The 23,719-nt window shown below is 40.1% G+C and overlaps 1 long non-coding RNA gene across 1 annotated transcript; it reads left to right on the forward strand.

Annotated features, from left to right (window-relative positions):
* The first annotated feature begins 987 nt into the window (after window positions 1-987).
* On the forward strand, window positions 988-18,764 carry LOC115299600. The gene is made up of 5 exons (XR_003912256.1): window positions 988-1,064; window positions 1,177-1,338; window positions 7,012-7,303; window positions 8,617-8,667; window positions 18,438-18,764. It is a non-coding gene; the product is annotated as an uncharacterized LOC115299600 (long non-coding RNA).
* Window positions 18,765-23,719: the final 4,955 nt, after the last annotated feature.

Here is a 23,719-nt window from a genome sequence, read left to right on the forward strand (position 1 = left end):
ATGTTGCATATGTTATTCTGCAACCTTCTTTTCTGTTCATTTTTATGTATGTATGCTCTACTCATGTGAATATATGCATTTTCAGTGCTATTTAATATTCCAACACAGTCATTCACTCTTCTGCTGATGAAAATTTAGTTTGCTTCAATTTGAATCCTTCTATCCACAGCATCATATGTTTCTCCTCCTAAAACACCTGAAATTTACTTTACTTCTTCAAACCTAATTCAAAAACATTCTATAGATGTTTGCATCATATCACAGAGTAAATATTCAATTAGTGCATCAGAAATCTAGCCCTGCATTTCTATATACTTAACGTGTGATATATGTGTGGGTATTTGGTCCAGGTATAATGGGAATGGGTCTGGGTCTGGGGAGTACATCTTTAAAATTTTCTCCATAATATCCTTAAGTGTTTTTTCTTTAGGGCCACTGAAATTACAACAGCATGCAAGCATGATTACCCTACAGACTCAGAAGAGGAAATGTTAGAAGGCTTTTTCCTATGTGGATATAAATATATGCGAGAAAAGGTTATAATTATTTGAATTCATGACAAACCTTGCTTCTAAAAGTACTTTAAAACTATGCAAATGAGTTTATCTGAAAGCACTCCTGAGAAACAGAGCTGCTCTTAACCCAGTTTAATAAGTGACACTGAAGTTTGTTAGATCGCTCCACAGACTGGCTTTGTTCTTCCTAAAATGGTGTAATTCAACTAAGCCATCTCATACAGTTTCATCTTTGATAAAAATAGTTAAAACTCACATTATTTTAAGTTCTAGCACACAAAAAAAGCTATTTCAACAGTGGAATCAACCCATGTTCCAAATCCACTTAGAAATTTTATCAGGTATGATCCATTTGACTGGCAGTAAAAGGAACCCAATGGTGTAACAAGAGGAAAATTTATTATCTCACAAAGGAGGAAGTCTGGAGGTAGTTAAGTGATTGAGTGGCTTACCATTGTTAGCAAAGACCCAGGTTCTTTCCAACTCTGCTGCGCCTTTCTCAGTATCAACATTACCCTCAGGCTGGCAGCAAACTGGCAGCTGCTCCAGGTATCACAACTGTTCTATTCAGATAGAACAATATTCAGAGGACTATAATAATGTATCTTCTCATAACTCTCTCTCAGAAATGCTCCTCAGAATCACTCTCTCTCTCACCCAGAAGATTTTGCCTCTGATTTTGCTGGCTATGACTGAGTCACCTGTCCTTCACTGAACCAAATATTACCGAAGAGAGTGATTGATATTTACTGAAATTAAGCTCATCCCTAGAGCTGGATTTGGGATCAGCTTCTCCTGAAAACACATGACTGAAAGGACTCAGGTATGAACCAAACTGACTCCATGACAGGCTTTAAGTTTCCCCTCTGAACTAGAAGGCCTAAGTCTCAGTTTCCCTGAAACTATCAGGCAGTTTACACACTGCCCAAGGCAGGAGAGACCACCTTCCAACACCCAATCAGAAAAGGCCAACAACCACCCTCCACATTCCTAAGGGTGAGGCTTGTAGATAGAAACTAAAGATAGGACTCTGTTGCCTAATGTTAAAGTTAACCCATTAGTCACCAAACAAGACCCTGGGCTCACTCTTTAATTGGTTAATTTCAAAGATACTCTAAATATTGTGATTGGGTCCTGCCAAAAGTAACGAATGCTCTGAACAATGTGTATGGTTAAGGGTGCTGCCAATACTCTTGTACCATTATGACTGGGTCACTGTACCTATGTCACAATTTCTTGTAACTCCCCCTTCCCTAACCCCATGAAAACCCTGCTCAGCCCTTGTTCGGGGCTTACAGCACGGATCCACTGTGCTGGTTAAGTCTGTGAGCCTGAGCCTGTAATAAAGCCCTTTGCCTTTGCATGCATGACTCGGTCTCCCTGGTGGTCTCTGGTCATTGAGGATACTGTGATCTGGGCATAACAATGACTACATGGGGTACAAGGATATATCTAAACAAAATCAAGGTTCTGACGGAAAAGATTCAGGGTGGGCAACCAAGAGTGTCTATCAGAATTAGTCTTCATCAAAGCCCTGTCTATAAAACAAAGGACAGTTTTCAAATATCAAGGAAGTGAATTTTAGCTCTGCTTTAGTCCCAGGAAAGATTTTTATAAACTCCGGACCCAACCCCCAAAAAACTACCCAGCTGCAACCTCCTAAATCCTATTGACTTCTGATTCAGTGTTGCCATGATCTAAATGTTTGTGTCTGCCCAAATGTTTGTGTTTTAGAAGGTGGGGTGTTCAGGAGGAAATTGGTGCCCTTAAAAAAGAGGCCCAGGAGAGCTCCTTAGACCCTTCTAACAGTGAGGACATAGTGAGAAGGTTCAGCCTATGAACTAGAAAGCAGACCTTCACCAGATATTGAATCTGCTGGCACCTTGATCTTGTATTTCCCAACCTCTAGAACTATGAAAAATAAATTTCTATTGTTTGTAAGCCACTCAGTTTCTGCAATTTTATAATAGCAGCCCAAAAGAATTAAGACAATAGCTTCAATCAGCAAAGGTGATCATCAGTATTTGGTTATTCATGGTCTGAAATAGAGATGAATCTGGGCCTGGGTATTAGAGTTAATTAAAACAAGAATGACTATTTAATGTCCAGGGTAGTTGCAGGTCTTATTTGGGAGCTTTTACACATCAAATCTCATGTAAAATTGTAGGCTAATATCCCCCATTTGCTTGAGGAGCTCTCTAACGTTCAATGTAAAATTTAAAGTATATGGAATTAAATTACTGGAAACACTTCCCTTCCTTCCCCTCCTTTCTATCCCCTAAGTATAAACTGCTTAGTTTCCAGACCAACTTGGAAAAAATATATCAGGCTTCAAGTAGATATTTCAGATTAACTTGAACATTAGCTATCTTTTTTTTTTTTTTTTGAGTGACAGCTATGGATTTGCCAAATGCTATAGATAGAATATACCCAGACACTCTGTGGGGAACTTTCCTAATCCAACACTTTGCATATATACTCTTTTTCAAATTCACATGTTCTTAAAAATGAGTGGATTTTAAGATGCTGCCAATATACTGAACGATGCCAGTCTAATTTAGACAGAAACCTAAGTTTCTCAGTTTGGGTGAGGCAACTATCAAACATAAGGAGACACGGGGACATCTGTGGATGAGACACTGGGCAGGTACACTGTAAAACCGCTTCTAGTGCCAGATTTAGATGCCTGTTAACTAAACTACGACTCAGGTCTTTAAATTACAAGAGACCTTCAAAACTGCAGAAGTTTTCCAATAAAAGGAAACCTCTGATACTCATAAGAGTCGTACATCGGTTTCTTCTAACCCTGTGATAAGCTTCTGCAAGCCGCAGTTATAGGCAGTGAGCTAGTACCCTCTTCCCAAGGTTCAATGAATTCTTCCAGGTTTATTTGAAAATAGTGACCAATGCTTTATTTTGCAATCGAAGCAGTAGGATGAAGGTAAAAATGGGTGAAACACGTTTGTACTTTCAAGATTAGTGTTTGGACATCTGCTGGGTGCCAAACATCACGCTGGGTGCAATGTAGAAAAAGGAAATATAGTTGCAGCCTAGGAAAATCAGATACTCCTTTTTTTTTTAAATTTTTTTAATGTTGATTTATTTTTGAGAGACAGAGAGTGTGTGAGCAGGGGAGGGGCAGAGAGAGAGGGAGACACAGAATCCAAAGCAGGCTCCAGGCTCTGAGCTGTCAGCACAGAGCCTGACACAGGGCTGGAACCCACAAACCTCAAGATCATGACCTGAGCTGAAGTTGGACCCTTAACCGACTGAGGCATCCAGGCGCCCTTTAAAAATATTCTTGATAAGAATACATAAGTTCTACTTGTAAGGACATGAGTCTAAACCAAACAGCCACCATGACAGGCTTTAAGTTTTCCCTCTGTTCTAGAAGGTCTAGGTTTCAGTTCCCCGAAACTATCAGGGAGTTACACATTGCATAGAGCAAGAGAGACCACCTTTGCAGCAACACGGAATCGGGGAAGGCGAGCTACCACTCTCCACATTCTTGAGGGTGAGGCCTGTAGATGGAAACTTTAGATAGGACCCTGTTACCTAATGTTAAATTTAACCCGATAGTCGCCAAACAAGACCCTAGGCTCGCCCTGTAATTGGTTGATTTTAAAGGTATACTAAATGTTGTAATTGGGTCCCGCCAAAAAGTAAGGAACACTCTGGACAATGTGTATGGTTAGAGTTACTGCTAATGCTGTTATACAATAATGATTGGATGTCACAACTTCTTGTCACTCCCCCTTCCTAAACCCCATAAAAACCCTGCTCAGCCCTTGTTCGGGGCTCTCAGTACGGACCCACTGTGCTGGTGAAGTCTGTGAGCCCAAGCCCAAGCCCGTAATAAAGCCCTTTGCCTTTGCATGCGTGCCTCGGTCCCTGGTGGTCTCTGGTCATTGAGGATATTGCGACTTGGGCATTACATACTCTCTTAGCAAATTTTAGTTCTACAATACAGTATTGTCAAGCACAGTCACCATGTTATACATTATATCCTCATAACCTGTTCCACATATAACTGAAAGTTTGTAGCCTTTTACTAACCTCTCTATTTTCCCCACTCCCCAGCAATTACTTTCCTACTCTGTGTTTCTCGGAATTTGACTTTTTCAAACTATTTATTTATTTTAGGTTCCAGATATGAATACCATGCGGTATCTATAGTTCTCTGTTTCTTTTCACTTAAAATGCCCTCCTGGATGGCATTTCATCCATGTGTTGGCAAAGACAGGATTTCCTTCTTTTTTCAAGTTAATAATATTCCACTGTATACATATACCACATTTTCTTGATCCAGTCTTCCACTGACAGACACTTAGGTCATTTTCATACTTTGACTATTGTGAATAATGCTGCAATGAAAATTGGAATCCAGATACTCTGAGATAATGGTTTTGTTTCATTTGGATATGTACCCAGGAATGGGGTTGTTGGATCATATGATAGTTCTACTTTTAATTTTTTAAAATTAATTAATTTATTTGGAGGGAGGGAGAGAGAGAGGGAGGGGCACGGAGAGGGAGAGAGAGAGAGAGACAGAATATCCCAAGCAGGCTCTGCTCTGAGTGCAGAGCCTGACACGGGGCTCAAACCCATGAAGGGTGAGATCATGACCTGAGCTAAAATCAGGAGTTGGACACCTACCTGACTAGTAGATGCCCCTACTTTTAATTTCCTGAGAAACTCCATACTATTTCTCAAAGTGGCTGTGCCAGTTTACATTCCCACCAACAGTGCCCATATCTTTATCAAAGGTCTGATGCCTTACCAACTGAGCTACCCAGGCACACCCATATCTTTATCAGCATTTGTTGTCTGGTGTGTAAAATGAAAAGGTAAGAGATGGGCAGAGAGAGACCTAGCAGAGCAAGAGTCCACAGCCCCAGTGTGCCTGAGCTCAGAGGCATCACTGTTCCCTCTGCAGAAAATAGAACCAATACATCCTAGTTTTGACTAGACTACCTTGAGTTGGGTTTTTTTGTCCCTAGCAATCAAAATACTTCTAACTAATTTGCTTAATTTAAGGTAGTTTCTATAAATAAGCAAAGGACTTAGCTAAACCAAATAATTGTTTTGGGAGTCTTATTAAAATAGATTTTGGAAAACAGAGACTCTGGTTAAAATCCCAAGCTTACCAGGTACTAGTTTAGTAACCTTTGTTTACTGCCCTTGCACTGTTATTTTAACACCACTTATATAAAGTAGTAATGATACACACATCACAAGGTTGTCCTAAGGATCAAATTGATAGTGTGCAAGAAACACTGTGAGTGTGGGCCACTCCGTGAGAGGTAGTCATTGTTATATACCCACTGTGACAAGCCAGAATTATTAAAGGAAACAGTTACAGATACGTTGGTGCTATTCTGGAAGAATGTGGCCCAGAGTAATTAAAGGAGTTTAAAGGCATTCCTCAGTCAGACAGGGAGAAAATTATGTCTGTGTTAAGTGAACTCACAGAAATTATTCAGAGCAAGTCAGAAGAATTATTTTGTCACAAGAGGCTATACAGATTAAAGACCTGATAGAGCACATAGATGAATTCTTGATAGAGTTTCTGAGAAATTACCCGTTTAAATTATTTGGAAAAAGAAAGTGAAAGAAATAACACTTCTAGAAGTAATTAACAGTAATTAACCCTTCTCTGAAAATTCTTAGTGTGTTTTTTTTTTTACAGTGGTCTAAGCATATTAACTGGACATCTTGACTCTGCATAGATTAGGGATACCTAAGCATAGTCAATAACCAGAGAAGTTGCACCATTAGATCACTGGGGAACTTTAAAATGAATCTTAACCATTGATTTATGCAAAGGATTCTGGCAAATTGTCTTAGATGAAGAATCTGGAATTGAAACGGCATTTGTAATTCCCAGCTGTGTGTGCATTCAATGTCACACTCTTTGGATTGATGACCTACTTTTCAAAATTTGGCAAGTGGTTCAGCCATTTGCAATAGCTACAGATGCATCATCACGATGTGTAACCAAAGTATAAAAAGTCATTTGGGGCATCTCAAGTTATTGCCAGTTGAGAACGATAAGATGGATCTTAAATTGAACCTTCAACTTTAATTCCCAGAAGTGAAATACTCCACAAAAGATGGAAATGAACAAGTAGACCTTTCTCCCTACCACTCAATCTCCTTCACCCCTACCATGTGAAACAAAGAAAACTCCTTCAACCACTGGAGAGCATCTGCAACCAAATGCAGCTGCCACTCTCTGTATGATGTTTTCCCTCAGCCTCCATCATGGGCCTCACCTCCTAGGAAGAGTATATAATTTGCTGCATAGGCTCTTCTGACACATTGTTCAACACCTACAAGTATGTCCCTTATCGTGTCATATCAGAGACACTAAAATAAGTGATTAACCTGCTCATGACTTCAGGTGAAGTCTTAAGCCTTATTTGTTTTTTTACTCCTAGAGAACTAAGACTTTGACTCAATAAACATTAATTGTATATTGCATTTCTTCTTACAGGAAGGTTACCTGTCTCTGCTGAGAAGTTAAATATTGAGCCCTGACTAACTTAAAAAGAGTTCCACCTTCGTGATGACCTTAAGAAAAGTATTCTTTTGCCCCCATGCATGTGAATATTGAAGACACCTAACAAGAAACCAATTGAGCCCTTTTGGCTACATAGAAACCAAATCATTTAACTTAAAAAGTGGCTGAGCCAGTTGAGGTGATAGCCATGGAAAATGGCCTGGGGAAAAGATGGCTTTACTGAGGCAAAGTGGAATGTGCCTCTGTAAAGCTGTGGGTTATAGAGGTGAGCAGAGCTGAAGAGTATTTCAAATCTGTGCTAATGCACTAGGACAGTTGTCTGATTTAACTCTGCATAGAGAATGGGATTTGTTTATCCAGATCCTAGAGTAATAAGAAAGTTTTACAAATATAAAATTTCTAGATTGGTCTTGAAGGCTCCAGATGTTTCATTATCTGTCAGAGTGTCAAGTACTCTAGCAGATAAAGGTTTGAGATCAGATGTTCTTTTAAGGCCACACTAGGATAAAACATTGAAATCTACATTTGAAGAAAAGAATTAATGAAAGAAAGAGATCTGCCTTCTATTCAGAAAGACTAAGCAATCAAAAAACTTTGATGATATCAGGATTTCCAGAAAGGGATTCCTTAAGAAACTTCTGAATGATCTGAGACTCACTCCATATATTTGGAATCAATCCCAAAGTGAGACTCTGAAGCAGGTGGTACCTGTGGTTTGAAATTGCTGTTCTAGATTAACATTGTACTGGTTTCTTGTTTGGGAAACGTAAGGACGAAAAATCAGACAGCTTAAGAAAGAAGCTTGAAAATCCAGCCTCTGTATTTTAGAGCAACAATTCTCTAACTTTGGCGTCATTTGGGGCCCTTATAATGTATATCTCTAGGATGAGACCTGCCTCAAAAATCTGCATTAGATCACCATTTAAAAACATTTCTTATAGAATCTCTTTAAAAAGAAAGATGTGGGTTTGTTCAACAAAAGATTTTTTGTGGTCAGAAGAAGAATGAGAGTTGAAGTAATAATCTTAAATGTATAGAGTATGGTTTCATGTACTACCTGTTGATTTATTAATGATGACAAGATATGGGTCAGTCCCATCAGTCAAATGATCTGTCAGCCCACTAGCTGTGTTCCCGAGCTGAGCGATCCATGTTCTAAGAGCCCTTTTTGGCCCATGAGCTAATTTAAGGATGAAAGATTAGAAAGTTGTATCATGATAGCAAAATTTTTGTGGGTAATAAGCTGTTTTCTGACACTCTTGCATTAAATAAAGTAGGTAATTTAATTTGTATGGATATATATTCTTTCCAACAGACCTAAGTGTATTTTAAATTTCCACTTTTAAAGTGGTTCATAAATATTGAATATATCCTAAATTGGTCTTTAAGCTAAAGAATTGCTCACCTCTGGTGAATCTGTGTGCTAGGCACTGGACACCAAGGGGTTATAATGAGCACGGCTACTGAGTGCACTATCCTGCAAGGCATTGTAAGAAGTTCTGCACATACTCCATCACACTTAACCCTCATACCAACCTTATGAGGTAGCTACTAATAATATTCTTATTTTACATATAGGAAAAATGAGACTTGGAGATGTAAAGAAATTTGAATCCAGTCATTTTGCCAGTAAGTGCTGGAATTCAGATTTGAAGTCAGGCCTGTCAGACTCTGGACTTGTGTGTCCCAAAAATGAAGAACATAGAGGCGTGGCTGTCATATTTTGTTGTCTGGTTAGGTTCAAACTAAGGGGCAAGAAAGCTGCTACTCCCTTTCTAGACTAGGAGGGAGTATTTAGAAACATTTTTGTGCTATCTGTTGTGATCTGTGATAGTGACAAGGCTTGGCAGGCAGTGGGGGGAGGGGGGCTTTCAAACTCTAGCCTTTGGCTCAAGCGCTGCCCATCATGAGCTTTTCAGGAGACTATCACATGCACGTCTAATGATGGAAGGCTCACACCTAAGTAAAGGGGCTCCTTGTTTATTTAACTTTTAATATATTGCTCCAACTAGCTTTCTGTAATAACCATCAGGAAAAGATAGTGAATCACGGGGGAGTCATGCAGAACTGACGGGTTGAGAGTGGACATCTGTGGGACTCTCAAAGGCAAGCAACATGCGGCCATTAACTCTAAGCTATCGGGCAGACCGATGCCATCTCCTGGGAACGCCAGTAAATTTTAGATGATGAAATCATTGAGGAAGATTGGTCAGTTACAAGTACAAAATGCTAACTGGAAATTACTTGTCCGACAACCCCAAGTACCAAAATAAAGCCAGAAACTGGAAAACAAAGATAAACGACCTCTGAGAAGGCAAAAGAGGGATCAAAGGCCGTGTGTTTTCCTCATGTAAAAAAGCTTGGTTCTTCCTTAGACTTTACTGACTCTTATTTTATAAACAATTTTACCAGAGTTGGTATTCAGCGACAAGTAGAACAGCTGGTGGTGATAAGCACACTAATAGTTACAGTAGTTGCTGATAACCTGGCAGAGAAAAAATTTTAAACTCTATTTTTAAAAATATAAAAATTGAGGGCACCTGGGTGGCTCAGACAGTTAAGCATCTGACTCTTGGTTTGAGCACAGGTCATGATCTCAGGGTTCATGGGACTGAGCACCATGTCAGCATCTGTGCAGGCAGAATGGAGCCTTCTTGGGATTCTCTCTCCCACTCTCTCTGCCCCTCCCCCATTTGCTCACACATGGGAATGCACTCTCTCTCTCTCTCAAAATACATAAGTAAACTTTTTTTTTTAAAGAACAAGTAAAAGGAAACAAGTAAAATACTTTTTAAAAAAATATGAACATTGGGGCCCCTGGGCGGCTCAGTCAGTTAAGCGTCTGGCTTCGGCTCAGGTCATGATCTCACGGTTCATGGCTTCAAGCCCTGCGTCGGACTCTGTGCTGACAGCTAGCTCAGAGCCTGGAGCCTGCTTCAGATTCTGTATCTCCCTCTCTTTCTGACCCTACCCTGCTCGCACCATCTCTCTGTGTCTCTCAAAAATAATAAAAAAAATTTGTAAAAACTATATAAAAATATGAAAGTTGCCATAAGGGAAGAGGGAAAGAGGGTAAGGGTTCAAAGCCCTGAATGCTTTGTGGTCATAAGAACATCACTGTGCTGTACAGCCCATTAGTTTTCACTGCATTGCTAATAGACATATTAGTCATAAGTCTATAAGAATATCATTCACTAAAATTCTGCCAACTACTTTTGTAATTTTTTTTAAGTTTTACTTATTTATGCTGAGAGAGAGAGAGAGCATGAACAGGGGAGGGGCAGAGAGAGAGAGAATCCCAAGCAGGATCCACACTATCAGCTCAGAGTCGGACACAGGGCTCAAACTCACAACAGACTGAGCCACTCAGGTGCCCTTCTGCTGAAGAATTTAAAGGTGGGGAAGGGAACAACCATTTGAGAAAGAGACAAGGGTAGTAGTGATACTTTTCATCTGTCAATCTTTTTTTTAAAAAAAATAATCTTTACACCCAATGTGGGATTCAAACTCTCAACGCTGAGATCAAGAGTCAAATGCTCTTACCGACAGAGCCAGCCAGGTGCTCTAATTGGTCAATCTTAAAAATAAAATCGTCAGTGATTTTACTAGCAACATGAGTTTACTTGAGAATGGCAGAGGAATTGCAATTCAGGACAGGCAAGCTATGGTGAAGGGTAGGCAAGTCCGAGAAGATAAAGGGAAGGTCAGCTTTCATGGGGTTTGAGGAGGAAATTGGGGAGGGTGGTTTTAAACAAAAGTTTGGTGGAGAATAACAAGAGTTCCAGATTGTGGTGGTTTTCTGCTGGCTGCAAGCAGTGATTAGTGCCTTGTTCCTGGGACAAGGACGGGTCATCCTTCTTTCTATTACGAGCAAGAGAGGAAATTCTTATGTGAAAAATGTCTCCCCTTGTTATTTTTCTTTTGTTGGCAATGAGCGTTACAATGAGTAGCTCATGTGTGAGTTCCCCCTTCAGGATTTCCTGAATGTTTTAAATGAGGTTCCTTTACTTCTTTTCACACATCTTTGAACCAGATTGTATTAGTTTTTTGGGGCTGCCATACAGAATACTATAGAGATGGGGTGGCTGAAATGACAGAAATTTGTTTTCTCACAGTTCTGGAAGCTAGAAGTCCAAGATCAAAGTGCCAACAGGATTGGCTTCTGGTGTGATCCCTGTCTCTGACTTGCAGATGGCTGCCCTCTAGCCGCGTCCTCACATAGCCTTTCCTCAGTGTGCGTGGACTCTGCATCTCTCTTCCTCTTCTGACAAAGACATCAGTCACATTGGAAGAGGGCTCTACTCTAATGACCTCAGTTTACCTTAATTATCTCCTTAGAGGCCCTATCTCCAAATACAGTCACATTGCGGGCTAGGGCTTTAAGATATGGGTTTTAGATGGACATAACTTAGCCCATAACACTTGTGCATAAAATGCTTAGTCAAAGATTAAATTAATTAAATTAAAAATTCAAAAAGCTCACCTTGCCCTGCCACCTCCCCCTTCCCCAATTAATTGAGCAGCGACTTTGTGCTAGGTATGTGGTAATACTCTGGAAGAACATGAATCATACTAGAGGGAACTCATAGTAGAGTAGAATAAGAACAAATGTTTTAATATTTGATTTCCTGGAAAAGGAAGAGATATTTCTCTCTTTTTTTAATAGTTTACTGTCAAATTGTTTTCCATACAACACCCAATGCTCTTCTCCACAAGTGCCCTCCTCCATCAACACCACCTCTTTTCCCCCCCTCCCCCTCCCCCTTCCCCTTCAACCCTCAGTTCATTTTCAGCATTCAATAGTCTCTCAGGTTTTGCATCCCTCTCTCTCCCCAACTCTCTTTCCCTCTTCCCCTCCCCCTGTCCTCCATTAGGTTTCTCCTGTTCTCTTGTTAGACCTACGAGTGCAAACATATGGTTTTTGTCCTTCACTGCCTGACTTATTTCGCTTAGCATGACACCCTCGAGGTCCATCCACTTTCCTACAAATGGCCAGATTTCATTCTTTCTCATTGCCGTGTAATACTCCATTGTGTATATATACCACACCTTCTTGAAGGAAGATCATTTCTAATGATAGTTCTAAGATTGCTGCTGCATACAATGGATCACATTAACTCTCCTCTCTCCATCCTTGTTCTCTTTTTTCTTCTCCCATTTCTCCCCCCCAGTTCTTCCTCCCATCTTATTTCTTGCTTATATTTTCAGTAAACTTTCTGTGAAATCATTTATTTGATTTTTCCTGATTCAAGTCTCTCATTTAAGAAGTAGTGTTGAGATTTTGGAAAGTTTCAATTAAGTCTCATTTACGAGAATTTGGGGTTTAGTAAAAATTCTCTCTTTACCTCACTCTGTTGCTTGGGTGGAGGGTAGCAAGGATTCTGGTTTTCCAACAGGGACTGGCTTTCACTCCCTTTTCCTTTCCTACATCACTGTTATTATTTTGAATTATCAGGATAAATCCTCAGCCCTCTGTCTTACTTACACAAATGCATCCCAAAAGGTAGGATTTTGTACACACAAAAATATTTCTTTTGTCCACAGAAGAACTGGAAAAGCACAGTTCTGGTCTGACTCTTTGTTGTAAAGACCACAAGGCCAAGAAACTAAGGTAAATGGTGATGACTTTAAAGCTAGTAGCTGCAAAGTGCAGTGTTCTCGGCTCCGAAACGTGTCACTTGTTGTTCTAATGAGATTCTAATTCATTGGCAGTTGAGGTCAGTTGCTGAACAGTCCTAGTCATTTCAAGGAAGTGTTCAAAATGAATATTTTTCCATCTTTGACTTGTGAGTTAAGGTTCCTGTTTTAAATTTGTTTTGCCAGACATTTAACATACGTGAAGGAGGGCGTGATCTCTGTTCCGCTGCAATAAGCCTGCTTGCATGTGAGACAAGCCAGGATGGGTTATAAATATCCTATAATTTGCTGAAAGTACTGAAGCACAGCTTTAGGTCAGGTTTTTCTCTTTCTTCTGCTTTAACCCTCCTGGCATTTCTCTTATCAAGATTCGACAGCAGGAGGCCTGTAGTTCCGCTGCCTATTTCAGACTGAGAAAACGTTTCATGGCTAGAGATAACTTTCTGGAAAGTTAGATCCCTATTTAGTGTGGAGAGTTCAAGATTTGCCTGCTTGAAATTGTCTGTTAAGCAGTCCCCATGGAATTTACATTTACTACTGAAGAGGGAAGATGAGATTGAAACGGTCTTTGAAGCAGATTTTATAAACAGGACAGTGAAAACTGACGTGAGCAAGTCCCAGGCCAATGACCAGCTGCAGCGTCAACATACCTCCATGCCAACCTGCACCAGCCTTCCTAGTCTAATAACACCTCACAAGTAAGGATTTTCAATAATGTTGAAATGCATGTGCCAATGGGTTGTTCACTGCAATGAAAATTGTCACAAATTGACATCTAATTCCCAATTTATATTCTGGGCTCATAATGTCCCTAATCTGTTTAAATTTCTGACTGTCTTGCTGAAAGATAAGCTCAGCTTTTAAACTAGCCCGATGAACATACGATTCTTGATGGCTCGACATCAATGGTATGAAAAATTTTGTGATTTGAAGCAGAGACGCTTGTCTTACAAAATTCCCGCGGCTCTCACATACACACTGTGCTGAATACCGGAAGTCCACTGCAGTAGGGACAGCTATCCACGCCAACACTGAAAGGCTTATTTGGCTACTTCACTATTCCAAAGATTACATGTGCCTCATCCTAATAGATGGCCGGGAAAGGGGTGGCATCTTAGGACTGCAGGGCTGAAAGGTCATCTATCTAGTGATTTCAAATCACAGCTTCGCAGGATGGTTCCTGTCTGGCTGCAAAGAGCTTGTTAAAAACACACCATTGTCTGTCCCTCCCCTGAGAGACCATGAAGTAGGCCACAGGAATTTAAAGTTTTTAAGGCTCCCTAAGCGATTAGGATGTGCAGTCAGGATGGGAACCATTGCTACAAACCCAATCCCTCATCTAATAAAGATAATTCTGTTCTATCACCATTTATTCTTGCAAATTACACCCTAAAATTTCTCAGACTTACGGGCAAAATACACACAGGGCCAAATCACTGAAAACACATGCAACTTGATAACTAGGGCAATATCAAAAATAGTAGCAACAGAAAACACTAACAGGTTTTAAAATGTTAAATCCTCAAAAAATAGGTATAGGGAAGTAGATTTTTGTTTAATGAAAAAAAAATCACAAAGATTGGGAAGAACTATCCATGTTGGAATACATGGCCAAACTTAGCCGAGAAGAAGCTGGAGCGCGTTCACACTGGGCACCGTGCTGCATGCCTCCACGCTGGCTGTGTTGAGCTGTCTGAGGGCAGTGCGAAGGGGTTTCGCCACCAGTGCTTGATGGTGCAAGACGTCAAAGGTCTGATGACAACCATAAATGACCCAACACAATGTCCCTGTCATACTGATATCATTCTGATAATGGCTAACTCAGTGTGAGCTAAGTCACATTCAGAAACAGGTGTCATAGCAGAATAGACTTAATCTGCTAGACAACCTTTCTCCAAGTATTTATTATGTTTCTACTTGAGTGCTTCTGCCTGCGGTAGCTCACTTTGTATGTTGAGCTAAAATTCATCTTTCTGTAGTGTCTACCCATTTATCCAAGTCTAATTGTACTTTCCCATGACAGAGAGCTTTTCAGATATTTGGAAATGGTAGCCTTAATTCCTCTACCTCTTCTCTTTACCAGACAAAGTATCCTCTAGTGTTTCACATGCTCCTCATTGGGTATTGCTTGCTTGAAATTCTCTGACCACTCAGGTTTGCCTGCCTTTAAAAAACCCAGGGTTTGATATCCAGAATCAACCATCATACTTTATATTTGGCTGATCAATGTAAACATGAGTGAGGCGATTAGTTCATTTGAGTTGGATCCTGTATTTCTATGGCTGTAAGGAAAATTGAATAGGTTTTTGTGGTTTTTTTGTTTTGTTTTGTTTTTAAAGTTGAATCACACCACTGACTCAGATTGTACCTTCAATCACCTCCACCCTGACCTAGAGAGTGCATTTTAACCCTCAGGGCACACCCCTGTCCTAGGCAAGGTACAGGAACCTTACACAAGGCCTCCGTGGGCTGGAAGTTCTTCCTGGCCTCACCTTTCCACATCCCTCTTCATACCTCCCTAGGCAGCACTATTTGTGATTCTAAATTTTCCCTTGAAAATTACATCACTTTTATCACATTCCAGTTTAGACAAGTTATCTGATTTGGGATGAACGTGTCTCTGGAAATATCCACACCTTCCTTATATCCAGTTACTTCTGTTCGACCCTAGGGTCCCATTCTGTCCACAAAAGGAACACAGATTACCCAAAGCTCTAACCATGTGCTCAGTATTAACTTCTGTTAGGCCACGTCACCCTACACACATCAGTGGAGATGGTTTTTGGTACACAAATACTGGCTCATACATTTATCTTTATAAAGCTCTATGCTGTCAGATGCATCATGTTGTAGTCCTTGTAGTTCTATTATCCAACAGATCTGTCAAACTCCCAGCTTTGTATCTCTGCCAATATGATTTGCATGGCAGCAATAGTCTTTTCCAAGGCATTAATAAAACTGTTGAAGAGCAAAAACCAGTGACAAATCCTTGTGGGTATCTCCCTAGAAACTTCTATCCATAGGATATCCATCCAACAAACAACACCCTTTGCTTCAATGATTATGAACCTATAGCTGACTCAAAAGTAAACTTACAATTAAATGAACTGTATTACACACAAAGGCCACCGGGGAAAAAAGCAAGAAAAGCCTGAGAAACTGTCACAAATCAGAGGACACTAAGAAAACATGACAACTAAATGCAATGTGGTGTGTTGGATGGGATCCTGGACAGAAAAAGGACATTAGTGGGAAAACTGGTAAGGTCCAGATAAAGTCTGTAGTTCTTAGTTTTGATAAATGCACCATGGTTATATAATGTGTTAATTTAGAGGAAGTTGGATGAAAGGAACATGGGATTTTTCTGTACTACCCTGCAACTCTTCGGTAAATCTAAAATTATTTAAAAATAAAAAGTTCTAAAAATTTAAAATAAGATTTTTTAAAGGGTGTGAATACTCAAAACTTGTCACTTCTTAATCTTACTACATTTTGCTGTCATCTATTCCCTAGCGGTTATTTACTTCTATGGTATCTATTTCCCAGCACACCACTCCTGGAGACCTTCCTTACTAATCAGAAAAATGGTACTAGTCTGCTCATGTCCTTGACCATGGTAACCATTTTTTTTATCAGCTGATAACTATTTTGTGAACAAAATGACTGCGTCATGGTGTAGCTTGGATCTCTCTGCTTTGTTGCTGAAGCAATCAGTGTTTACCTCTAGTAATCTGCGGAGCATTTTGCATACTAAAATCAGAAGAATCACCACTTTCTTATAGTCCAAATTAAAAATAAATTCTCCTATTGCACAAAAATGTTAACACCATTCATTATCTCCCTAGAAACAATCATTCAAGGCATTACTTACCTAATCACTTCCTGACATATGCACTGTGTTACAATTCTACCTACCTGACTGCCATATGATCAGGACCACACTTCCCAGGTCGACTGTAGAGTTTCCACAATATACCCTGCAAATGCTTTTCTAAAATTAGGCACATTATGTCAATAGCGGTCCCTTGACTAACTAACCTACTTACCCCTTTAAAAGAATTAGGCAGAGCTGATGCAATGTTTTCTCGGTAAACTCCATACTTAGGTACCGCCTTCTTCTAAAAAGTATGTGAGGTGACTCCCCTGTTTATTAGTTTGATTGCAAACTGTCTGAGACTCAGACAAATGTAAGAGAACTGCAGGAAATTGCTTCCTAATTGTCAAGCTCCCACACTATGTTCAGGAAAATACAATCACAAGGCTTGCTTCGGAATTGCTTCTATTTACCTTCATTTTAATCGAAAGCAAGTAATTAAGAAATTTTCTCTCCGGAAGACTTCTAATAAGCAAATTTCCATTATCCTTAACCACATAGTGTGAGCTGACTTTTCTTTTCTTAATGAATCCTGTAATGTGAACGTGGACATGCATTAATCCAGACATGGTTGAGCAGAGCTGAGCCCATGAAGACAAGAATCAAGGGTCCTCCTCCCTCGGTACACAGATTAATAAGTGCAGCATATAGACTTTATGGTCCAAGAGTCGAAAAGGACAAGAAAACCCATCTCTCTCTAGCCCAAGGGACTAGACACTATTTACATTTTTAATGTAACCATGTTCTATTGACACAGCTAAAAATGTGACAAATTGGATGAAAACTTGAATAATGGATTTTTACAAATGGTAATAGATACTATATTGTGCCAAACACTCTAGCACGTACTTGAAATAAATTACCTCATTTAAAATAATGGGGATAATGACTCCTTTTTCACAAATGAGGAAACTGCTGTTCAGAGACATAAACCTGCCCTAGATGACCAGAGTGGTAAATGGTCAAGCTGAGATCTGAACCCAGGACTCTTGGTGTCAGAATCTTTGTTGTGTTCCTATCCCCCTCTCTTTGGATCTGAATTAGTGAATAAGAAAATGACAGACTCGGGGTCCCTAGGTGGCTCAGTCAGTTATGTGTCCAACTTCAGTTCAGGTGATTATTGCACAGTTCATGGGTTCAAGCCCACCATTGGGCTCTGTGCTGACAGCTCAGAACCTGGAGCCTGCTTCAGATTTTGTGTGTGTGTGTTTTTCTCTCTGCCCCTTCCTCTCTCATACCCTGTCTGTCTGTCTCTCTCTCTAAAAAATAAATAAACATTTAAAAAAAAGAAAATGACAGACTCACTTTTCTGCAGTGAGAACTATATGAAGTAGTTTTCACGTCCCATTAGTAAAACCTTTCCACAACATACTTCACTAGGGGTGCCTTGGTGGCTCAGTCAGTTAAGCATTCAGCTCTGGCTCAGGTCATGATCTCACGGTTTGTGGGTTCGAGCCCCGCATTGTGCTGATAGCTAGCTCGGAGCCTGGAGCCTGCTTGGGATTCTGTAGCTCCTTCTCTCACTGACCTTCCCCTGCTCACACTGTCTCTCTCTCCGTCTCTCAAAAATAAATAAATAAAAAAACATACTTCACTAGATGTATAAATTATGTACTTATGGTACTGCAATAGCATAAAGTATTCATCATAATATATACAAAAGCAGGAAAACTGCAAAATGCTATAAAATTTTAAATATATTCTAATATTTTCTTCTCCCATCCTGTATACCCCTGCAATCTATTTACCCTGACACAGAGGCTGCCCTTTGCCAAATTTAATTAGTCTTAGTAAATTCTTGTGCATACCTATGCACTAGCATTTTTTACATGCGGGTTTATTATTTCAAATATAACTAATATAAAGCAACACTGTTTTTCAACTGTAGATGACACAAAAGGAGCACGATTCTTGGAGAGGATCGAAGTGCTAAGAGCCGAGCCTAAATCCAATCGTATCCCAAGCCTGCGATATGACCCGTCCACTTACATTAGCCTCCAAGGCCACGTGACACCACATGTACGGGAGGAGGAGTAAGACCACTAACCAGCGGGGTCCTGAGACTAATGAAAAGTTCGAAAGCACAGAGTTCCTGGTGGCCTTCCAAGTGTCAATGTTACTACTTCCTAACTCCGATCCATCATCTCTTTTGTGGACTGACCAAATTTTTACTAAATGGCTGCAATATGGAGAATACAGGCAAAAACCTAAAGAATTTTTCTTTTTCTCACAACAATCATGTACGCCTTTATCTGCTAGGATCCTCTATGTTTAGTAAGAACATAATGCAGCCTATACTTTCCCTCCTTAAATTCTCAACACATTGAGGAAGGGTTTTCTAGAAGAATAAGCACATTATTAATGGCATAATTCATTTGAGAATGAGGGTGTGGTTGGGGCAACTATAGTAAGAGGGAGCCCTGGATGAGTGGCTGTCCCTATGGATGTCCAGTTAAATATTCTTTTGTATCATTTTTTAAAAAATTTTTAAACATTTATCTATTTTTGAGAGAGAGAGAGAGAGAGAGAGAGAGAGAGAGAGAGAGAGAGAGAGAGAGAGAGAGAGAGAGAGACAGGAGAGGAGCAGAGAGAGAGAGAGAGGCAGGAGAGGGGAGACACAGAATTAGAAACAGGCTCCAGGTTCTGAGCTGTTATCACAGAGCCCGATGCAGGACTCAAACCCAGGAGGTGTGAGATACTGACCTGAGCCAAAGTCTGACACTCAATGGACTGAGTCACCCAGGGGTCCCTCTTTTGTACCATTTTAATTCAGTAGTTACCAAATTGTGTTCAGTGGCTTTCAAGAAAGGCGCCTGCCCTGGGGGCGGAGAGGAAGAAAAGGAAGAGGCCAGCAGGGGGCGTTCTGGGCCCCCTTCTCTAACCATAATAATTCTCTTCTGATCTGTTTTATACAAGGGGACAGTTCAGAGGTTCTATTTAAACAAAGAAAACTCTTTAAAAAATTAACCAAAGTACTTATATGGAAAATTTAAAATTTTATCTTTATAAGTAAAATATAAAAGCTTCCTACCATTCATGTTTAAAACTTGGGGTAAGAATGTGAGGCAAAATCAGATTTGATGAAATTCCAAGGGCAAAGAATACTTCAGCAAATTAATAGTTTTATCATTTTTACATATGCTCTAAATTGAGATACAAGATACTTGGATCACGCAAAGTTAAAATTTCCGACTTAATTCCCCAATGAGGCTGACCTCAATGACAAAGTCACTCAGCCTGACACACTTCTGAGAGTCTTTATTCAGACATATCTGGAGGATTGATAAGGGATGTGCTGGGGTTTTGAACTCTGAATCACTGATTATCAATCTTTGTGGGTGCTTCAGGAGAAAAATCAAGATAGATGAATCTTACAGTGCATGGGATGGGGGGATTATAAGAATTAAAACACACTGAAAGAGCCAGTGTCCTTGCTCTGAAGGGTTTTTCTGCAAAATATAATGGCAGAGAAGTGTCATTTCCAGTGAAGTGTAACATTTAAGCCTGTCAGTGCTGACAGTCTGCTCAACACAGGCCTTGTTAGCCGTTTGCTACGGGCAAGACAATGAACGCACAGGCCCAAGTAGCTGTAACAAACATGTGATTACAAGCACGGACAGACTGCCATAAACTGGTGGAAACAGAAATAGCTTTGACATGAGTGACTCAGTCTCTCAAATAGTTCTAGTGCCTATGTCCCTGGGAAATTCCTTACGTACTTGTTCACTTGGCTCCAGCACATCTTATGGCTAAATAATCCACAATAAGACTCATACCCCCAAGCCAGGCAAGCCTCCTCCCAGCACATTATCACTCCTGAATCTTTGATATGGTTACATCTTGCTCCTAAAATGTCTCCCTGATTCTATCCAGATCATCATTCTTCAACAACTAAATTAAATGCTCTCTAATCACCTCTGCTTAATTTCTCTATTCTCCAAATTCACTCATTCATTCAACAAATATTTATTGAGAACCTACTATGTGTCAAACATGGCTGTAGGTGCTGTGGATAAAATAGTGAGCAAGATACCCAAGTCCCCACCATTAGTGAACTTAAAATTCTAGTGGGGGAGAACAGGTGCCACACACAGACACACACACAACACAGATGCACACATACATTTATATTTTTCCTTATATATTATGACTCCAGGAAATAGAGCTCTGAGAAAATATAAAGCAGGATAAGGGAGTCTCTAATATCTACTGTCTGTGCCACTCACTTTTGACATAACGCCTTGCATTCTGATTTAACTTTTAATCTGCAACCGTTTTATAAATCTTAAGGGAGAGATGTACTATCTTTGTATCCTCCACAAGGCCTAGCTCAGATCTTGCAACAGATGTTCAGTAAATATTTGTTGAATTTCTTCCATTAAATGAAATCCACTTGCCGGTATCATGGAGAGGGATTCTGACTTGATGCTAATGGCTGGCTTAGGCCCCACATAAAGAGGAGAAGCTTCAGGAATGATTTAAAGCTCTCATGATGACAGATGCTAACTTAAGTCACAGAAATTTTGTTTTGAAATTTGCACAGATTGCATCTATGCAATACTTACTGTTACTACACTGTGGTGATTCTTTATCATACTCCTATTTTCTTCATTTTTCTGGAACAGTCTTGAATCCATATATTTTATTCTTTTCAAAATCAAGTTTGTAACTGTTTAATGACATTGATAACTTTAACTTATGTGCCTTTAAGAATTTCTCATATAAGTAAATCCACAAATCACGGAGGGAAAAACAATGCTAAGTGAAGTGTAGGTGCTTCTTTTCAGTAATGCCTACAGTTTTCTTACATAACCAAAATCTGACAGGCATGTTCTTTATGCCATTCTTCGCTCTATGAATAAGTTATGTTTTATAGTAAGTCAGTCTGTTAATATTTTGAGTGTCCACAGCCACAGGAATGTGCTGGGTAAAGGATGCAGAAATGTAGGCAGTGATGAAATTCTGCCCTTCTCCTGCAGTATAGTGACCAGCCAGAAACTTAATGTACTAACTTTCTTATCAGCAGCTTTCATTCTCTTCCATCTTATTATGATTCAGAAACAGAGCGCCCTTCCAGGATGACCTTCATCTTTTAGTTATTGTGAATAGAACATATGTTCTGGAGTCAGACAAATGGAGACTCGAACCCTAATTTTCCAACTCACTTGCCAGGAGACCTGGGTCAAGGTGGCCTATCTCTCTGAATCGCAGTCTATTCATTATAAAATGAATAAATAAGAACTACTTTTCTTTGAGGTATGGAAAGGATCAAATGAAAGAAGATGCATATGAAATACCTTGTGCATAAGAGGCTATCAACACGTTGTCACTATTTTTTCCTTATTTTTCACTTATGATCACTTTGTGGTAAGTACTAAAATAGAAATATGAATAAGACACCTTCCATGACATCAAGAAACTCATAATCTAGATGTGTAGAGAATAACATAAACAGACTTTTCCAGCTAGTGAATGAACAGAAAGTAATGAATACAATGTTGGAGAAATGCCCAAGGTACTGTGGGAGGAAAAGTAATTCATAGGGTGGGAGAAGGCTTCCTAGGAAATATCATATAGGAAGTCTTGGAAGATAAACAAAAGTTCAGCAGTGGGGAGAATGGAATAGTCCAGGTATAGGCAACAACATCAGTAAAAGCACAGAAAGAAGACATAACAGTGTGTGCAAGGAACTACAAGCCATTTAGTGTTGTTGCTCAAAAAGTTCAAGACAGAAAGGGATGAACATGGAGAGGTAAAGATGGAAAGGCAAGCAGGAAGTAGATCTTGAAGGTAAGGATCTTGAACTCCTTCCTGTAGAAAATTAGTAATAAATGCAACCAGAGTAGGTAAATAAATGACATAATTATATATATGAATAAAAATATCACACTACTGGCTATGTAGGAAAGGGATTGGATAAAGATGTTAGGAGGTGGAGAAACATTTAATTAAGATCCTGAACTAGGGCATGGTTATAGGGAATCAAGAGATAATTAGGTAGGGTTTGATGAATGGAGGAAGGAGTTGAGTCAAGGAGAATTGACAGATTTCTACTTAGGTGGTTGAAATGGAGTGAGTTTATAAGGTCCAGGGAAATTGTGAGGCCCTCAGTGGGGGCTGATTCATCTATCCTCCAAGGTCCTGAAATACCCTGTGATTATGGCAGGGGTTGGCATGGAGAGGGATAATGTAAGCTAGAGTCTTCTGTGAATTAGTCAGAATGACATTTGGGCTCCATCAACAACAGTTGCTAGTACACTGTGGTACAGCTTGGTTGTGTCAACCTCCCAAATGTATGCATCTTACACAAGGATCGAGGCATGCATGTGTGAAGTGACAGTGAGGAGCCTGGGAAACACAAACCCCAAGTCTCCACCTGTGGTGTGCACAGTGTGAGAGAATAGTAGCCTCACTGAGTAGGACCGGAAGGAAGTCCCGCACTGAGGGGGAGCAATGGGGTTCAGCCGAGACCTAGGGGAATGCCCATTCTGTGAAGAAAGCTTAAGGATTAGGGATTTGTTAGTGGTGGCACAGGTTTTCCCTCGCCCTTAGACCCATCAATTCCCAGACCAATGTCAGTGATGCCAATATTAAGTGCTCTCTAATTTATTATCCCTTCCTCTCTTAACAGAGCAGGCTATTAACTATTTTGACCTCTGGAGTTACATGCTCCTCTTCACTGATGCAGTGATCAATGCCCATAAGGCATCTTTTTCCTGAGAAGTCTCAAGCACTTCAGAACTCATCACAGTGGATGGGTAGGCTTAGAATGTGTGCTCCTTGGTGCCCCAATGTGGTCAAGATACTGAGTGTCAAGGGTCTGCAGTCATGACCGATTATCCTGATGTGGCCACGTGCAGCTGTGCTGGAACTCTCAGGGATACATCCTAGTGCTACTTAACACTCACCTCAAGAGCGGGTCACTCAGTGCACCTGACCTCCTCTCACCAAACAAGACCAAACTGGCTTAGTCCTTCTGAGACTTTCCACCACTTTGAAGCATTGCAAACAGACTTGTTAACAGTTCTGAATTTCTGAGTTTATTTTTTTAATTTTTTCTAATGTTTTATTTATTTTTGATACAGAGAGAGACAGAGCATGAGAGGGCGAGGGGCAGAGAGAGAAGGAGACACAGAATCTGAAGCAGGCTCCAGGCTCTGAGCTAGCTGT

The sequence above is a fragment of the Suricata suricatta genome, chromosome 8 (genome assembly GCF_006229205.1).
Source record: "Suricata suricatta isolate VVHF042 chromosome 8, meerkat_22Aug2017_6uvM2_HiC, whole genome shotgun sequence".
Taxonomy (NCBI): domain Eukaryota; kingdom Metazoa; phylum Chordata; class Mammalia; order Carnivora; family Herpestidae; genus Suricata; species Suricata suricatta.